Source organism: Sinohyriopsis cumingii, unplaced genomic scaffold, assembly GCF_028554795.1.
Source record: "Sinohyriopsis cumingii isolate HCF-2022 unplaced genomic scaffold, ASM2855479v2 utg003283l, whole genome shotgun sequence".
Taxonomy (NCBI): domain Eukaryota; kingdom Metazoa; phylum Mollusca; class Bivalvia; order Unionida; family Unionidae; genus Sinohyriopsis; species Sinohyriopsis cumingii.
The window spans coordinates 35,490-56,397 of record NW_028316445.1 but is presented as its reverse complement, the minus strand read 5'-3'; the positions used below and the strand labels follow the sequence as shown (position 1 = coordinate 56,397).

Genomic DNA, 20,908 nt, shown 5'->3' with positions numbered 1-20,908 from the left:
CAAGTCCGCGATTTCAGGTTCCGGAAACAAGGCCCCATAGAAGAAACTTAGGATAAGACCAAATTTAAGGAATGTAAAAAGTACCGAAGGAGTTTCGAGAGTTTTTTTCAGCCATTTAATTATGAGCTGTTGTAAAGCGAGTATTAAATTGCATTCGAAAATTAAATGGTCAGTGATTTCAGTCCCACCGCAAAAAAAAGTGCATAACTTGAATTAGGGAATATTTTTAAAAAATATGTGTTTTACAGGTAAAATGTCGTGTATGATTTTAAAACACACATATCTAGTGATGGTGTATAGGAATTTATTTTGCAGGTGTTTCTTGTTGTTGAAATATTGGGGGAGTTTAAGTCATATAATTTGGTTATTTTGGGTTCAAGAAGGTGACTTTGTAGTTGTCGTTGATATGATATTTTTGTAGGGTCTTAACCAAAACTGAGACCAGGATTATTTTATGAATTGAGATTGAAATATAAATTATTCTGTTTATATGGATCCGTAGAATACGTTATATCCAACGGGATCTTCTTATATAAACCGCAAAATGAAGTGGGACTGGGACTATGCTATTTGCATCACAAACACACAATATATATTTTAAGTAGAATAAGGCACAGTTGTTCGTTACGAAAAAACTTAGGAGTATCCGTCATTGAATCAAGGTATGAATGTTCAATCCTGTAACAATATAATACAAGAAAAAGACACGAGTTCGCACCTATCGGTAGTTCCAACCATGCTAGTTTATCTTAATTGCGTCTGCTAATTTCCACCTTCAGCCAGTGGTAATCAAGAATAGTTCAATTTTCAAAACTGCTCGGCACACTTCGTTCAGTATGAGACATCTTGGAGAAAATTCAATAATTGTTCGCCGATTTTGACGTTTGGACAACTAATGGCAGGCAGTGCCGTTTGCATTCGAATAGTCTTGGATTTCACCAGTGAACGAAAGGTAAGATCCGAACAACATCGAGTGCGCAGTTTTTCGGATCTTACGTTTCGGTCAATCGTGAAAAATGAACTCTTCTTGATTACGACTGGCTTACGTTGGAGATTAGCAGACGCTATTAGGATAAACTAACAGAGTCGGACCTACCGAGCGGTGGGGACTCGTGTCTTCCCTTGTGTTATATTGTTACAGGTTAGAAGCGTCATCCTTTGATTCATGGACGAATACTCCTAATTTTCACTGTAACGAACCCCTTTAGAATAAGGCACTTTACAGATAATACCCAGTATACCTGGGAGGCCGTATACATTTATTTGTACCGATACCTATGTAAGCACAATCGGAGACTAGTAATCGGAATCTATATTGAGATGGAATACGGAAGAGATGGGAAGCTATCTCGTCTGCTTTTAACAAAGCGTGATGTTTATTCACCTACATGACGTTTGGATCACTGGCGAGATGGCCTTTAAAAAACATAGTATACGTATGATTCCGCCTTGCCATTTGTATGGTCAATACACTGATTCTAAATCCACACAATACTGCGTTGTCCGCAAACAGCAACTGACCGTTATAGAATTACTGGTGCAATAAGGGATACATTTTTGGGCATTGACGCAAAATAACCTCTAAATTACAAATGAGATTAATGACAACAATATATATAAATAAAGTTTTAGTTGATTATGTAACATCAATAATGAAAGCCAAACGATTAGATATGTTTTAAGGTGCACAAGAGTACTTCATTTATATAGTTTTTATCATACCATGAAACAAATTGATCATCTTTGGACCGCGTGCTTTGTCTGACGAAACAGGGTTAATGGGAGCGTTAAATAAAAAAGAAAGACCTCTAATTCATACGATCATCGAAATTATATCAAGCGCATGTGAAATTGTTTGTTCTCATATACTTGTATAAAAAGTTTTAATTTATCTTGAATAAGTTTTTGTTTATTATTAAAATAAAAATCGTATGGCTATAAGCTAGATACATAGGATTATTCAGTGAAAGACAACTCCTGGACGCTGCTGGAGTCCCGACAATACTTTAGTATGAAAGCCTTGAATTTGCAATGGTTACAAGGAAGAAAAAAAGGACGTTATAAATTTATGGAAGCCCGTGCATATCAATTATCTTGAACCATTTTTCAAGTTGTTTGCAGAAATGCATTTTAGATACCACATCGGTTACCATTAGCGATGCCATTTGAAAATAACTATAGTCTACTTTCAATAATATTTATTGAAGGAAAATAAACATCTTCATATATAACTTAAAGACTGCGATGTTTTCGGATTTTGTACAACCAAAAAGCTTGTTAAAAGTTGTTTTGAATTTGACAAAGAGAGAGAAAGAAAGAGATTTTAGAAGCATTTTTGAAATTGAATATTAGACAGAAACATTATTTCATTGCATAGACTAGCCAGGCGATCATCTATGTTGAATCAATGATAGATGGTACATGTTACTAACAGAAATATAAGATTTAAAAGAATTTCTTTATGAAAATATTTTCTCATAAAATAAGAAAACATCGATCAATTATGTTTTTGGCAAATGACTATTCGTGATAGCACTGTAAAGAAATAAATATCAACTAAAAGCTTGTTAAACAAATTTCTTGTTTTCGTTTGTTCTAGTAATTGTTTCCACTTTATAACTGTGATATGTACTCTTCCATTCCAAGGTGTGAATCAATCATCACAGCGAGGCCAGAGGAACTTCCGTGAGTGCCTAATTAAGTGCTTACTCAGTGTCAGTAGGGGATTTATTTGAATACTGTTGAATTTTAGTCGTATCGACAGGATGACACGAGCCAATCAGGAAGCTAATTGTCACCAACCGATCACATATATAAAAGGTGCTGACATTACGGTACTTTAAACGGACTGAATATAGAGATGGATAACGATTTTAGGAACATGGAAAGCCATAATTTACGGGATGCAGAGAAAAACGCAAGTTTAAATCGTAATACACCAAGACTCCTAAAGAAGACAAAAAGGGCAGCTGATATTCCTGTTACAAAATTTCATGATTTGTACAGACCAACAGGAGAAATCTTAGGAAATGGTACTATTGATTCAGTGCAGACATTTATAAATATTTCCAACAGCAAATAATATGCTGTAAAGATCATTAAAAACGACACGATCCGATCCAGCAGCAAAGTCTTCAAAGAAATAGAAATATACAACTTATGTCAAGGTCAGGAGAACATCTTACAGCTTTATGAATACTTTGAAGAAGAAGGTCGATTTTATTTGGTCTTTGACAAGATTTTGGGAGGAAGCTTGTTTGACAATATTGAGAGAAGGGGTCATCTGACTGAGACAGAAGCCAGTTTAATAGTGAAATGCATCACACGAGCCTTGGATTTCCTCCACAATAAAGGAATAGTCCACAGGGATCTAAAGCTAGAAAACATATTGTGTGAAAAGAAAGAAATATTCCCGATACGAATATGTGATTTTGACTTGGCAAGTGGTGTGCCTGTTGAAAGTCAGAAGGATATGTGTTCCACGCCAGATCTCCTGACGCCAGTCGGCACAGCAGATTATATGGCTCCTGAAGTTGTTGAAGTTTGGCTTGGTGAATCCTTATCCTATGACAAGAAATGTGATCTCTGGAGCCTGGGAATAATCATGTACATCATGCTGTGCGGTTACCATCCATTTTATGGCGACTGTGGAGGTGGTTGTGGGTGGAACAGTGATGTGATGTGTCGGGACTGCCAGGACATGCTTTTCAGCAGCATCAAAAATGATGATTATGAGTTTCCAGAAAACGATTGGAGTGTAATCTCAGACAGTGCCAAAGACCTCATTCGTCACTTGCTGGTGCGAGATCCACGCAAGCGTTATTCTACCGAGCAGGTCTTGAACCACCCCTGGGTATCTTGCCCACCGGCTGCTACTTCTCTTGCTACACCAACAATGCTTTCTAGGAATAGCAGTACCAAGGATTTGGAGCCATTTGCTGAGACTGCTATTTCAATCAACCGCATGCTGCAGCAGCATCTAATTATTCACAAGCCGCCAAGTTATGCTTATAATGACGAAAATGAGGGAAATGAAAACGATGAAATCAATTTTGAAGAAATTGTAGTACCACCATTGAAATTGTCCCCATCTGCTTCCAGCGTGAGAAAACATCAGTTAAGTTTGGTGCCCGGAATCAATGTTCGTTCAACAGAATTCGATAGTGGCTGTACACTGCCGGGCATCAGTCATTCACAGGACGAATAGTTATTTAGTGATATTTTCATCTGAATAACTTTTATTTTGAAAATAATTACAAACACGTGACTAACTTTGCTACATCAAGTTTACGATAAGGACTGATTGTTCAAAATATGCTGCCTTTGATGAAAAGTTTAGGATTTGTTCTGATTTTCATCAATCCAGATTGTCTTGTTTCGAAGAGTACATTTTAAGAGTGGGTGGGTGGGATTATACAACCTAAAGAGTTTTCATCTCTTATAATGTAGATAAAGCAAATTGTCCGGAGTATATATGTGCATATATCACTTTCGTTGAATTGTTGCTAAAATGTAATTGACTTTTATTCTGTAAAATGCTGATTGTTGTAATAAAATACGACTGAATTTTATATGATCGTTAATACCAATTCATGGTTCTGAATGTCTTTGAAAGGAGAGATTATTCAGTATTTGTGTCAATATTCAACGAGTGCTTTGATTTTATAATTGTGCTGTTATTCATGAATGAGGTTGGTGGAATGTAAAATGTTCTCTGATGCTTAAAATGACGTGTCAAAATATTTTATATCTAAAGTGCCAGTATATCACCAGGTGTTAATATGTAAATCTTACTCAGTTTGATTTCTAATATTTCTTCATTAACTAAATTCATACAACCATCTTGATTTTTTCTTCAGTGTATTTCGCAATTATATTTCATTCTCATTTATCGGACACTTGTAAGTTATAACAAATAGATATATTGGAGAATTGCATTTTTTAATAAAAAGTCCCATTTCTATGAAATATTGTTTTCCTTTGTGAAATTAAATTTTGTATTAGATGTGATTTGTAATTTTCAATAATCTCTCTCTCTGTCTATCTATCTATCAGAAAAATTATATTAGAAGAAACGAAACAACTCAGCTATGTACACATGTACAAATTTCTACCCCAAATTTCAATTTTTAGTTTTAACATACCCAATAAATCGAAACTCATTTGATACTTGGGAAATATATGTAGCTACTAAATTTCTGACTCACGCTTAAACAGATTTGTTCCGTTTAATTGGTAGTGTTGTGGTTTGAGCTGTGAAATAAGGATTCGGAAAATGTCCCCAAGGCATACGTGCTTAAAACAACACTTGACACAAGCGGCGACATGGATTAAGTCTGACAATAGGATAATCTGAAATGTTTGCACGATTCAAAGCAACTAACTGTTATGGCTAATTACATTGAATAAATAATTACATGTTTATTGGTGAGCCATTTACTAAATACCGTGCTTATGTGCTGATTATCTACTTGTGATTGATGCTATTCTTTTGTAGACATGATGAACAGAATATTGTTTACTTGTTCTTTTAAAAACTAAACTATCAGAGCTTTATTAAACAGACATGATATCGCTTTTGATGCTTTGAGGATGCAGACCGACAAAGAAGTTTTCTAAAAATCAGATTCACTCAAATGATTTTCGGCAGATAATTATCATTGCATACATATATTTAAGTATAGTTTGTCTTTCCACACAACAATGTTTGCATGCAGTGCTACGGGTGAGATATAGAAACCACCTGTAATTGGTAATTCTCACAAGCTCCGCTGCTTTAAGGACATTACACTTTTCATAAAGGGGTCCCAAACTGAGAGTTAAGGCTCAAAGTAGAACAAAAGTTTGGTGTAAAAGTTTTGAAGGAAAGGATGACCACCGTCTGGGGCTTTCCTTCAGTATTTACATGAGTTAGGCTGCTGTACATGTCGGAGGACGCCAGGAGGGTGCCTCTTTTTACATACATTATGGGATTTGGTATCAAATCATGGTATAGATGATGCCATCAGTTTCGTAACTGTAGCAGGTGTGGTACCACGGGCCTCCCACCAACGGATTGTCCATAACCGGTACAACAACAAGAAAACATGCCTCAAAACTCAGTAATGATTGATGAAATGGCCTATGATCGTCAGAGGGTTCCAGATCCTGGGGGAGAGATGGAACAGATCTCAGGAAACCCACCCCACTGAAATGCCGCAACATCGAACCAGGTCATACTGGGTATGCAGTGCGAAATTGAGGTTGGAAGCTCAAACGGTCCTAAAACTTCTCAATCCACGTCCACATAATGGACTAGTTATACAAATACGAGTGCACGTGAGAAGAAGGGGGCAAAGGGTAAAAAAGGAAAACAACAAAGCAAACGAAACACAAAAACCTACCACCCCATATTTATTTATGGAAGAACCAAGTTTCTAGCATAAAACAAATCCGCTCATCGAGTCTAAAATAATAGTGAGCGAGAGTGAGGAGGTTGAGAGCCCTCAACACACAAATTTTCCACTGTCAATTTTACTATATGTTATTGCAATTGAAACATTATATAAGAATATTGAAAATAATAGCAATTAATTGGAAATTGGCGGGCAAATGACCCAGGAGCTCCCCCAAATTGAATCAAACAACAAGTGAAGGCTTTAGGAATATTTTATGGAAACAATTTAGACGAACTTAATTACAACCAAACATTAAAGAAAGTTGAGGAACAGATAGAAATTTGGTCATAGGTTCTCTAAACCTAATGGAATTCTTACAAGCCTATAAGACCTACATTTATTGCCAAATTGATTATGTAACACAAAAATAGATTTGATAGAACCAATGATAAACATTCTTTTCTTTTCATGAAATCCTTATTTAATATGTACATGTTGAAATGTGCAAATGACACAGATACTCCTATATGCACCCATATTAGACATATCCGCTCACCCGTACCCTCATATACACACACATACTTACACACACACACACACACTTACTGCTCATACATACGTTGTAAAACGCTTATACTAATTTTACATAATACGTAAGTTTCTAGCTAACGTATAGGCGAGGAATTTATAATAATAAATTATTTTACGTCTACTTATCAATTAACATAATAACTTTACATAGAATTTAAAACAAATGAAATTACTATTCAAGTTTTAAATTTAGAGATATAGTATTGATTGAAATACAAAGTGTATACAAAATTGTATAAGCGTGAAAGGTCATGTTAAAAGGATAGACAAGGTAAAGTACAGAAAAAGCTCGTGCGAAAAGAAGAGATAGTGTTAACACGTGCGGCTTGGGGTATTCTTGAATTAACGTGTTGACCGGTAAACGTGGGTTGAAACATCCAGGCAAAAAGACGGTGTACTAAAGAATCAGGAGATTAGAAAAGGATACATAATTGGATATATTTAAAGAAAAAGGTAAGTAGTGAGTATTATTCTAGACTTATGCCACTTACTATTTAACAAATTTAAAGAGAACATAATAACCCAGCTAGACACCATTTGTCAATAAAGTGAAGAAGGTTAAGTCTGGAAATGTCAGCTCAGATTCTACATTTTAGGCAAGAGAGAAAGAAGAATAGCAAGGTGTTACTGGTTACCACTTCTTTATGATAATATGCATGGATACATTTAATCCATATAGCATATTTGTATCCAGCGCATAATAAAAGCCACAAGTCCGCGATTTCAGGTTCCGGAAACAAGGCCCCATAGAAGAAACTTAGGATAAGACCAAATTTAAGGAATGTAAAAAGTACCGAAGGAGTTTCGAGAGTTTTTTTCAGCCATTTAATTATGAGCTGTTGTAAAGCGAGTATTAAATTGCATTCGAAAATTAAATGGTCAGTGATTTCAGTCCCACCGCAAAAAAAAGTGCATAACTTGAATTAGGGAATATTTTTAAAAAATATGTGTTTAACAGGTAAAATGTCGTGTATGATTTTAAAACACACATATCTAGTGATGGTGTATAGGAATTTATTTTGCAGGTGTTTCTTGTTGTTGAAATATTGGGGGAGTTTAAGTCATATAATTTGGTTATTTTGGGTTCAAGAAGGTGACTTTGTAGTTGTCGTTGATATGATATTTTTGTAGGGTCTTAACCAAAACTGAGACCAGGATTATTTTATGAATTGAGATTGAAATATAAATTATTCTGTTTATATGGATCCGTAGAATACGTTATATCCAACGGGATCTTCTTATATAAACCGCAAAATGAAGTGGGACTGGGACTATGCTATTTGCATCACAAACACACAATATATATTTTAAGTAGAATAAGGCACAGTTGTTCGTTACGAAAAAACTTAGGAGTATCCGTCATTGAATCAAGGTATGAATGTTCAATCCTGTAACAATATAATACAAGAAAAAGACACGAGTTCGCACCTATCGGTAGTTCCAACCATGCTAGTTTATCTTAATTGCGTCTGCTAATTTCCACCTTCAGCCAGTGGTAATCAAGAATAGTTCAATTTTCAAAACTGCTCGGCACACTTCGTTCAGTATGAGACATCTTGGAGAAAATTCAATAATTGTTCGCCGATTTTGACGTTTGGACAACTAATGGCAGGCAGTGCCGTTTGCATTCGAATAGTCTTGGATTTCACCAGTGAACGAAAGGTAAGATCCGAACAACATCGAGTGCGCAGTTTTTCGGATCTTACGTTTCGGTCAATCGTGAAAAATGAACTCTTCTTGATTACGACTGGCTTACGTTGGAGATTAGCAGACGCTATTAGGATAAACTAACAGAGTCGGACCTACCGAGCGGTGGGGACTCGTGTCTTCCCTTGTGTTATATTGTTACAGGTTAGAAGCGTCATCCTTTGATTCATGGACGAATACTCCTAATTTTCACTGTAACGAACCCCTTTAGAATAAGGCACTTTACAGATAATACCCAGTATACCTGGGAGGCCGTATACATTTATTTGTACCGATACCTATGTAAGCACAATCGGAGACTAGTAATCGGAATCTATATTGAGATGGAATACGGAAGAGATGGGAAGCTATCTCGTCTGCTTTTAACAAAGCGTGATGTTTATTCACCTACATGACGTTTGGATCACTGGCGAGATGGCCTTTAAAAAACATAGTATACGTATGATTCCGCCTTGCCATTTGTATGGTCAATACACTGATTCTAAATCCACACAATACTGCGTTGTCCGCAAACAGCAACTGACCGTTATAGAATTACTGGTGCAATAAGGGATACATTTTTGGGCATTGACGCAAAATAACCTCTAAATTACAAATGAGATTAATGACAACAATATATATAAATAAAGTTTTAGTTGATTATGTAACATCAATAATGAAAGCCAAACGATTAGATATGTTTTAAGGTGCACAAGAGTACTTCATTTATATAGTTTTTATCATACCATGAAACAAATTGATCATCTTTGGACCGCGTGCTTTGTCTGACGAAACAGGGTTAATGGGAGCGTTAAATAAAAAAGAAAGACCTCTAATTCATACGATCATCGAAATTATATCAAGCGCATGTGAAATTGTTTGTTCTCATATACTTGTATAAAAAGTTTTAATTTATCTTGAATAAGTTTTTGTTTATTATTAAAATAAAAATCGTATGGATATAAGCTAGATACATAGGATTATTCAGTGAAAGACAACTCCTGGACGCTGCTGGAGTCCCGACAATACTTTAGTATGAAAGCCTTGAATTTGCAATGGTTACAAGGAAGAAAAAAAGGACGTTATAAATTTATGGAAGCCCGTGCATATCAATTATCTTGAACCATTTTTCAAGTTGTTTGCAGAAATGCATTTTAGATACCACATCGGTTACCATTAGCGATGCCATTTGAAAATAACTATAGTCTACTTTCAATAATATTTATTGAAGGAAAATAAACATCTTCATATATAACTTAAAGACTGCGATGTTTTCGGATTTTGTACAACCAAAAAGCTTGTTAAAAGTTGTTTTGAATTTGACAAAGAGAGAGAAAGAAAGAGATTTTAGAAGCATTTTTGAAATTGAATATTAGACAGAAACATTATTTCATTGCATAGACTAGCCAGGCGATCATCTATGTTGAATCAATGATAGATGGTACATGTTACTAACAGAAATATAAGATTTAAAAGAATTTCTTTATGAAAATATTTTCTCATAAAATAAGAAAACATCGATCAATTATGTTCTTGGCAAATGACTATTCGTGATAGCACTGTAAAGAAATAAATATCAACTAAAAGCTTGTTAAACAAATTTCTTGTTTTTGTTTGTTCTAGTAATTGTTTCCACTTTATAACTGTGATATGTACTCTTCCATTCCAAGGTGTGAATCAATCATCACAGCGAGGCCAGAGGAACTTCCGTGAGTGCCTAATTAAGTGCTTACTCAGTGTCAGTAGGGGATTTATTTGAATACTGTTGAATTTTAGTCGTATCGACAGGATGACACGAGCCAATCAGGAAGCTAATTGTCATCAACCGATCACATATATAAAAGGTGCTGACATTACGGTACTTTAAACGGACTGAATATAGAGATGGATAACGATTTTAGGGACATGGAAAGCCATAATTTACGGGATGCAGAGAAAAACGCAAGTTTAAATCGTAATACACCAAGACTCCTAAAGAAGACAAAAAGGGCAGCTGATATTCCTGTTACAAAATTTCATGATTTGTACAGACCAACAGGAGAAATCTTAGGAAATGGTACTATTGATTCAGTGCAGACATTTATAAATATTTCCAACAGCAAAGAATATGCTGTAAAGATCATTAAAAACAACACGATCCGATCCAGCAGCAAAGTCTTCAAAGAAATAGAAATATACAACTTATGTCAAGGTCAGGAGAACATCTTACAGCTTTATGAATACTTTGAAGAAGAAGGTCGATTTTATTTGGTCTTTGACAAGATGTTGGGAGGAACCTTGTTTGACAATATTGAGAGAAGGGGTCATCTGACTGAGACAGAAGCCAGTTTAATAGTGAAATGCATCACACGAGCCTTGGATTTCCTCCACAATAAAGGAATAGTCCACAGGGATCTAAAGCTAGAAAACATATTGTGTGAAAAGAAAGAAATATTCCCGATACGAATATGTGATTTTGACTTGGCAAGTGGTGTGCCTGTTGAAAGTCAGAAGGATATGTGTTCCACGCCAGATCTCCTGACGCCAGTCGGCACAGCAGATTATATGGCTCCTGAAGTTGTTGAAGTTTGGCTTGGTGAATCCTTATCCTATGACAAGAAATGTGATCTCTGGAGCCTGGGAATAATCATGTACATCATGCTGTGCGGTTACCATCCATTTTATGGCGACTGTGGAGGTGGTTGTGGGTGGAACAGTGATGTGATGTGTCGGGACTGCCAGGACATGCTTTTCAGCAGCATCAAAAATGATGTTTATGAGTTTCCAGAAAACGATTGGAGTGTAATCTCAGACAGTGCCAAAGACCTCATTCGTCACTTGCTGGTGCGAGATCCACGCAAGCGTTATTCTACCGAGCAGGTCTTGAACCACCCCTGGGTATCTTGCCCACCGGCTGCTACTTCTCTTGCTACACCAACAATGCTTTCTAGGAATAGCAGTACCAAGGATTTGGAGCCATTTGCTGAGACTGCTATTTCAATCAACCGCATGCTGCAGCAGCATCTAATTATTCACAAGCCGCCAAGTTATCCTTATAATGACGAAAATGAGGGAAATGAAAACGATGAAATCAATTTTGAAGAAATTGTAGTACCACCATTGAAATTGTCCCCATCTGCTTCCAGCTTGACAAAACATCAGTCAAGTTTGGTGCCCGGAACCAATGTTCGTTCAACAGAATTCGATAGTGGCTGTACACTGCCGGGCATCAGTCATTCACAGGACGAATAGTTATTTAGTGATATTTTCATCTGAATAACTTTTATTTTGAAAATAATTACAAACACGTGACTAACTTTGCTACATCAAGTTTACGATAAGGACTGTTTGTTCAAAATATGCTGCCTTTGATGAAAAGTTTAGGATTTGTTCTGATTTTCATCAATCCAGATTGTCTTGTTTCGAAGAGTACATTTTAAGAGTGGGTGGGTGGGATTATACAACCTAAAGAGTTTTCATCTCTTATAATGTAGATGAAACAAATTGTCCGGAGTATATATGTGCATATATCACTTTCGTTGAATTGTTGCTAAAATGTAATTGACTTTTATTCTGTGAAATGCTGATTGTTGTAATAAAATACGACTGAATTTTATATGATCGTTAATACCAATTCATGGTTCTGAATGTCTTTGAAAGGAGAGATTATTCAGTATTTGTGTTAATAATCAACGAGTGCTTTGATTTTATAATTGTGCTGTTATTCATGAATGAGGTTGGTGGAATGTAAAATGTTCTCTGATGCTTAAAATGACGTGTCAAAATAGTGATATTTTATATCTAAAGTGCCAGTATATCACCAGGTGTTAATATGTAAATCTTACTCAGTTTGATTTCTAATATTTCTTCATTAACTAAATTCATACTAGCATCTTGATTTTTTCTTCAGTGTATTTCGCAATTATATTTCATTCTCATTTATCGGACACTTGTAAGTTATAACAAATAGATATATTGGAGAATTGCATTTTTTAATAAAAAGTCCCATTTCTATGAAATATTGTTTTCCTTTGTGAAATTAAATTTTGTATTAGATGTGATTTGTAATTTTCATTAATCTCTCTCTCTGTCTATCTATCTATCAGAAAAATTATATTAGAAGAAACGAAACAACTCAGCTATGTACACATGTACAAATTTCTACCCCAAATTTCAATTTTTAGTTTTAACATACCCAATAAATCGAAACTCATTTGATACTTGGGAAATATATGTAGCTACTAAATTTCTGACTCACGCTTAAACAGATTTGTTCCGTTTAATTGGTAGTGTTGTGGTTTGAGCTGTGAAATAAGGATTCGGAAAATGTCCCCAAGGCATACGTGCTTAAAACAACACTTGACACAAGCGGCGACATGGATTAAGTCTGACAATAGGATAATCTGAAATGTTTGCACGATTCAAAGCAACTAACTGTTATGGCTAATTACATTGAATAAATAATTACATGTTTATTGGTGAGCCATTTACTAAATACCGTGCTTATGTGCTGATTATCTACTTGTGATTGATGCTATTCTTTTGTAGACATGATGAACAGAATATTGTTTACTTGTTCTTTTAAAAACTAAACTATCAGAGCTTTATTAAACAGACATGATATCGCTTTTGATGCTTTGAGGATGCAGACCGACAAAGAAGTTTTCTAAAAATCAGATTCACTCAAATGATTTTCGGCAGATAATTATCATTGCATACATATATTTAAGTATAGTTTGTCTTTCCACACAACAATGTTTGCATGCAGTGCTACGGGTGAGATATAGAAACCACCTGTAATTGGTAATTCTCACAAGCTCCGCTGCTTTAAGGACATTACACTTTTCATAAAGGGGTCCCAAACTGAGAGTTAAGGCTCAAAGTAGAACAAAAGTTTGGTGTAAAAGTTTTGAAGGAAAGGATGACCACCGTCTGGGGCTTTCCTTCAGTATTTACATGAGTTAGGCTGCTGTACATGTCGGAGGACGCCAGGAGGGTGCCTCTTTTTACATACATTATGGGATTTGGTATCAAATCATGGTATAGATGATGCCATCAGTTTCGTAACTGTAGCAGGTGTGGTACCACGGGCCTCCCACCAACGGATTGTCCATAACCGGTACAACAACAAGAAAACATGCCTCAAAACTCAGTAATGATTGATGAAATGGCCTATGATCGTCAGAGGGTTCCAGATCCTGGGGGAGAGATGGAACAGATCTCAGGAAACCCACCCCACTGAAATGCCGCAACATCGAACCAGGTCATACTGGGTATGCAGTGCGAAATTGAGGTTGGAAGCTCAAACGGTCCTAAAACTTCTCAATCCACGTCCACATAATGGACTAGTTATACAAATACGAGTGCACGTGAGAAGAAGGGGGCAAAGGGTAAAAAAGGAAAACAACAAAGCAAACGAAACACAAAAACCTACCACCCCATATTTATTTATGGAAGAACCAAGTTTCTAGCATAAAACAAATCCGCTCATCGAGTCTAAAATAATAGTGAGCGAGAGTGAGGAGGTTGAGAGCCCTCAACACACAAATTTTCCACTGTCAATTTTACTATATGTTATTGCAATTGAAACATTATATAAGAATATTGAAAATAATAGCAATTAATTGGAAATTGGCGGGCAAATGACCCAGGAGCTCCCCCAAATTGAATCAAACAACAAGTGAAGGCTTTAGGAATATTTTATGGAAACAATTTAGACGAACTTAATTACAACCAAATATTAAAGAAAGTTGAGGAACAGATAGAAATTTGGTCATAGGTTCTCTAAACCTAATGGAATTCTTACAAGCCTATAAGACCTACATTTATTGCCAAATTGATTATGTAACACAAAAATAGATTTGATAGAACCAATGATAAACATTCTTTTCTTTTCATGAAATCCTTATTTAATATGTACATGTTGAAATGTGCAAATGACACAGATACTCCTATATGCACCCATATTAGACATATCCGCTCACCCGTACCCTCATATACAAACACATACTTACACACACACACACACACTTACTGCTCATACATACGTTGTAAAACGCTTATACTAATTTTACATAATACGTAAGTTTCTAGCTAACGTATAGGCGAGGAATTTATAATAATAAATTATTTTACGTCTACTTATCAATTAACATAATAACTTTACATAGAATTTAAAACAAATGAAATTACTATTCAAGTTTTAAATTTAGAGATATAGTATTGATTGAAATACAAAGTGTATACAAAATTGTATAAGCGTGAAAGGTCATGTTAAAAGGATAGACAAGGTAAAGTACAGAAAAAGCTCGTGCGAAAAGAAGAGATAGTGTTAACACGTGCGGCTTGGGGTATTCTTGAATTAACCGGTAAACGTGGGTTGAAACATGCAGGCAAAAAGACGGTGTACTAAAGAATCAGGAGATTAGAAAAGGATACATAATTGGATATATTTAAAGAAAAAGGTAAGTAGTGAGTATTATTCTAGACTTATGCCACTTACTATTTAACAAATTTAAAGAGAACATAATAACCCAGCTAGACACCATTTGTCAATAAAGTGAAGAAGGTTAAGTCTGGAAATGTCAGCTCAGATTCTACATTTTAGGCAAGAGAGAAAGAAGAATAGCAAGGTGTTACTGGTTACCACTTCTTTATGATAATATGCATGGATACATTTAATCCATATAGCATATTTGTATCCAGCGCATAATAAAAGCCACAAGTCCGCGATTTCAGGTTCCGGAAACAAGGCCCCATAGAAGAAACTTAGGATAAGACCAAATTTAAGGAATGTAAAAAGTACCGAAGGAGTTTCGAGAGTTTTTTTCAGCCATTTAATTATGAGCTGTTGTAAAGCGAGTATTAAATTGCATTCGAAAATTAAATGGTCAGTGATTTCAGTCCCACCGCAAAAAAAAGTGCATAACTTGAATTAGGGAATATTTTTAAAAAATATGTGTTTTACAGGTAAAATGTCGTGTATGATTTTAAAACACACATATCTAGTGATGGTGTATAGGAATTTATTTTGCAGGTGTTTCTTGTTGTTGAAATATTGGGGGAGTTTAAGTCATATAATTTGGTTATTTTGGGTTCAAGAAGGTGACTTTGTAGTTGTCGTTGATATGATATTTTTGTAGGGTCTTAACCAAAACTGAGACCAGGATTATTTTATGAATTGAGATTGAAATATAAATTATTCTGTTTATATGGATCCGTAGAATACGTTATATCCAACGGGATCTTCTTATATAAACCGCAAAATGAAGTGGGACTGGGACTATGCTATTTGCATCACAAACACACAATATATATTTTAAGTAGAATAAGGCACAGTTGTTCGTTACGAAGAAAACTTAGGAGTATCCGTCATTGAATCAGGGTATGAATGTTCAATCCTGTAACAATATAATACAAGAAAAAGACACGAGTTCGCACCTATCGGTAGTTCCAACCATGCTAGTTTATCTTAATTGCGTCTGCTAATTTCCACCTTCAGCCAGTGGTAATCAAGAATAGTTCAATTTTCAAAACTGCTCGGCACACTTCGTTCAGTATGAGACATCTTGGAGAAAATTCAATAATTGTTCGCCGATTTTGACGTTTGGACAACTAATGGCAGGCAGTGCCGTTTGCATTCGAATAGTCTTGGATTTCACCAGTGAACGAACGGTAAGATCCGAACAACATCGAGTGCGCAGTTTTTCGGATCTTACCTTTCGGTCAATCGTGAAAAATGAACTCTTCTTGATTACGACTGGCTTACGTTGGAGATTAGCAGACGCTATTAGGATAAACTAACAGAGTCGGACCTACCGAGCGGTGGGGACTCGTGTCTTCCCTTGTGTTATATTGTTACAGGTTAGAAGCGTCATCCTTTGATTCATGGACGAATACTCCTAATTTTCACTGTAACGAACCCCTTTAGAATAAGGCACTTTACAGATAATACCCAGTATACCTGGGAGGCCGTATACATTTATTTGTACCGATACCTATGTAAGCACAATCGGAGACTAGTAATCGGAATCTATATTGAGATGGAATACGGAAGAGATGGGAAGCTATCTCGTCTGCTTTTATCAAAGCGTGATGTTTATTCACCTACATGACGTTTGGATCACTGGCGAGATGGCCTTTAAAAAACATAGTATACGTATGATTCCGCCTTGCCATTTGTATGGTCAATACACTGATTCTAAATCCACACAATACTGCGTTGTCCGCAAACAGCAACTGACCGTTATAGAATTACTGGTGCAATAAGGGATACATTTTTGGGCATTGACGCAAAATAACCTCTAAATTACAAATGAGATTAATGACAGCAATATATATAAATAAAGTTTTAGTTGATTATGTAACATCAATAATGAAAGCCAAACGATTAGATATGTTTTAAGGTGCACAAGAGTACTTCATTTATATAGTTTTTATCATACCATGAAACAAATTGATCATCTTTGGACCGCGTGCTTTGTCTGACGAAACAGGGTTAATGGGAGCGTTAAATAAAAAAGAAAGACCTCTAATTCATACGATCATCGAAATTATATCAAGCGCATGTGAAATTGTTTGTTCTCATATACTTGTATAAAAAGTTTTAATTTATCTTGAATAAGTTTTTGTTTATTATTAAAATAAAAATCGTATGGCTATAAGCTAGATACATAGGATTATTCAGTGAAAGACAACTCCTGGACGCTGCTGGAGTCCCGACAATACTTTAGTATGAAAGCCTTGAATTTGCAATGGTTACAAGGAAGAAAAAAAGGACGTTATAAATTTATGGAAGCCCGTGCATATCAATTATCTTGAACCATTTTTCAAGTTGTTTGCAGAAATGCATTTTAGATACCACATCGGTTACCATTAGCGATGCCATTTGAAAATAACTATAGTCTACTTTCAATAATATTTATTGAAGGAAAATAAACATCTTCATATATAACTTAAAGACTGCGATGTTTTCGGATTTTGTACAACCAAAAAGCTTGTTAAAAGTTGTTTTGAATTTGACAAAGAGAGAGAAAGAAAGAGATTTTAGAAGCATTTTTGAAATTGAATATTAGACAGAAACATTATTTCATTGCATAGACTAGCCAGGCGATCATCTATGTTGAATCAATGATAGATGGTACATGTTACTAACAGAAATATAAGATTTAAAAGAATTTCTTTATGAAAATATTTTCTCATAAAATAAGAAAACATCGATCAATTATGTTCTTGGCAAATGACTATTCGTGATAGCACTGTAAAGAAATAAATATCAACTAAAAGCTTGTTAAACAAATTTCTTGTTTTTGTTTGTTCTAGTAATTGTTTCCACTTTATAACTGTGATATGTACTCTTCCATTCCAAGGTGTGAATCAATCATCACAGCGAGGCCAGAGGAACTTCCGTGAGTGCCTAATTAAGTGCTTACTCAGTGTCAGTAGGGGATTTATTTGAATACTGTTGAATTTTAGTCGTATCGACAGGATGACACGAGCCAATCAGGAAGCTAATTGTCATCAACCGATCACATATATAAAAGGTGCTGACATTACGGTACTTTAAACGGACTGAATATAGAGATGGATAACGATTTTAGGGACATGGAAAGCCATAATTTACGGGATGCAGAGAAAAACGCAAGTTTAAATCGTAATACACCAAGACTCCTAAAGAAGGCAAAAAGGGCAGCTGATATTCCTGTTACAAAATTTCATGATTTGTACAGACCAACAGGAGAAATCTTAGGAAATGGTACTATTGATTCAGTGCAGACATTTATAAATATTTCCAACAGCAAAGAATATGCTGTAAAGATCATTAAAAACAACACGATCCGATCCAGCAGCAAAGTCTTCAAAGAAATAGAAATATACAACTTATGTCAAGGTCAGGAGAACATCTTACAGCTTTATGAATACTTTGAAGAAGAAGGTCGATTTTATTTGGTCTTTGACAAGATGTTGGGAGGAACCTTGTTTGACAATATTGAGAGAAGGGGTCATCTGACTGAGACAGAAGCCAGTTTAATAGTGAAATGCATCACACGAGCCTTGGATTTCCTCCACAATAAAGGAATAGTCCACAGGGATCTAAAGCTAGAAAACATATTGTGTGAAAAGAAAGAAATATTCCCGATACGAATATGTGATTTTGACTTGGCAAGTGGTGTGCCTGTTGAAAGTCAGAAGGATATGTGTTCCACGCCAGATCTCCTGACGCCAGTCGGCACAGCAGATTATATGGCTCCTGAAGTTGTTGAAGTTTGGCTTGGTGAATCCTTATCCTATGACAAGAAATGTGATCTCTGGAGCCTGGGAATAATCATGTACATCATGCTGTGCGGTTACCATCCATTTTATGGCGACTGTGGAGGTGGTTGTGGGTGGAACAGTGATGTGATGTGTCGGGACTGCCAGGACATGCTTTTCAGCAGCATCAAAAATGATGTTTATGAGTTTCCAGAAAACGATTGGAGTGTAATCTCAGACAGTGCCAAAGACCTCATTCGTCACTTGCTGGTGCGAGATCCACGCAAGCGTTATTCTACCGAGCAGGTCTTGAACCACCCCTGGGTATCTTGCCCACCGGCTGCTACTTCTCTTGCTACACCAACAATGCTTTCTAGGAATAGCAGTACCAAGGATTTGGAGCCATTTGCTGAGACTGCTATTTCAATCAACCGCATGCTGCAGCAGCATCTAATTATTCACAAGCCGCCAAGTTATCCTTATAATGACGAAAATGAGGGAAATGAAAACGATGAAATCAATTTTGAAGAAATTGTAGTACCACCATTGAAATTGTCCCCATCTGCTTCCAGCTTGACAAAACATCAGTCAAGTTTGGTGCCCGGAACCAATGTTCGTTCAACAGAATTCGATAGTGGCTGTACACTGCCGGGCATCAGTCATTCACAGGACGAATAGTTATTTAGTGATATTTTCATCTGAATAACTTTTATTTTGAAAATAATTACAAACACGTGACTAACTTTGCTACATCAAGTTTACGATAAGGACTGTTTGTTCAAAATATGCTGCCTTTGATGAAAAGTTTAGGATTTGTTCTGATTTTCATCAATCCAGATTGTCTTGTTTCGAAGAGTACATTTTAAGAGTGGGTGGGTGGGATTATACAACCTAAAGAGTTTTCATCTCTTATAATGTAGATGAAACAAATTGTCCGGAGTATATATGTGCATATATCACTTTCGTTGAATTGTTGCTAAAATGTAATTGACTTTTATTCTGTGAAATGCTGATTGTTGTAATAAAATACGACTGAATTTTATATGATCGTTAATACCAATTCATGGTTCTGAATGTCTTTGAAAGGAGAGATTATTCAGTATTTGTGTTAATAATCAACGAGTGCTTTGATTTTATAATTGTGCTGTTATTCATGAATGAGGTTGGTGGAATGTAAAATGTTCTCTGATGCTTAAAATGACGTGTCAAAATAGTGATATTTTATATCTAAAGTGCCAGTATATCACCAGGTGTTAATATGTAAATCTTACTCAGTTTGATTTCTAATATTTCTTCATTAACTAAATTCATACTAGCATCTTGATTTTTTCTTCAGTGTATTTCGCAATTATATTTCATTCTCATTTATCGGACACTTGTAAGTTATAACAAATAGATATATTGGAGAATTGCATTTTTTAATAAAAAGTCCCATTTCTATGAAATATTGTTTTCCTTTGTGAAATTAAATTTTGTATTAGATGTGATTTGTAATTTTCAATAATCTCTCTCTCTGTCTATCTATCTATCAGAAAAATTATATTAGAAGAAACGAAACAACTCAGCTATGTACACATGTACAAATTTCTACCCCAAATTTCAATTTTTAGTTTTAACATACCCAATAAATCGAAACTCATTTGATACTTGGGAAATATATGTAGCTACTAAATTTCTGACTCACGCTTAAACAGATTTGTTCCGTTTAATTGGTAGTGTTGTGGTTTGAGCTGTGAAATAAGGATTCGGAAAATGTCCCCAAGGCATACGTGCTTAAAACAACACTTGACACAAGCGGCGACATGGATTAAGTCTGACAATAGGATAATCTGAAATGTTTGCACGATTCAAAGCAACTAACTGTTATGGCTAATTACATTGAATAAATAATTACATGTTTATTGGTGAGCCATTTACTAAATACCGTGCTTATGTGCTGATTATCTACTTGTGATTGATGCTATTCTTTTGTAGACATGATGAACAGAATATTGTTTACTTGTTCTTTTAAAAACTAAACTATC

General features: G+C 35.5%; 1 pseudogene; it reads left to right on the top strand.

Annotated features, from left to right (window-relative positions):
- Positions 1 to 13,770: 13,770 nt before the first annotated feature.
- Positions 13,771 to 19,562, top strand: LOC149769756 (MAP kinase-interacting serine/threonine-protein kinase 1 pseudogene; annotated as a pseudogene).
- The last annotated feature ends 1,346 nt before the right edge of the window (positions 19,563 to 20,908 follow it).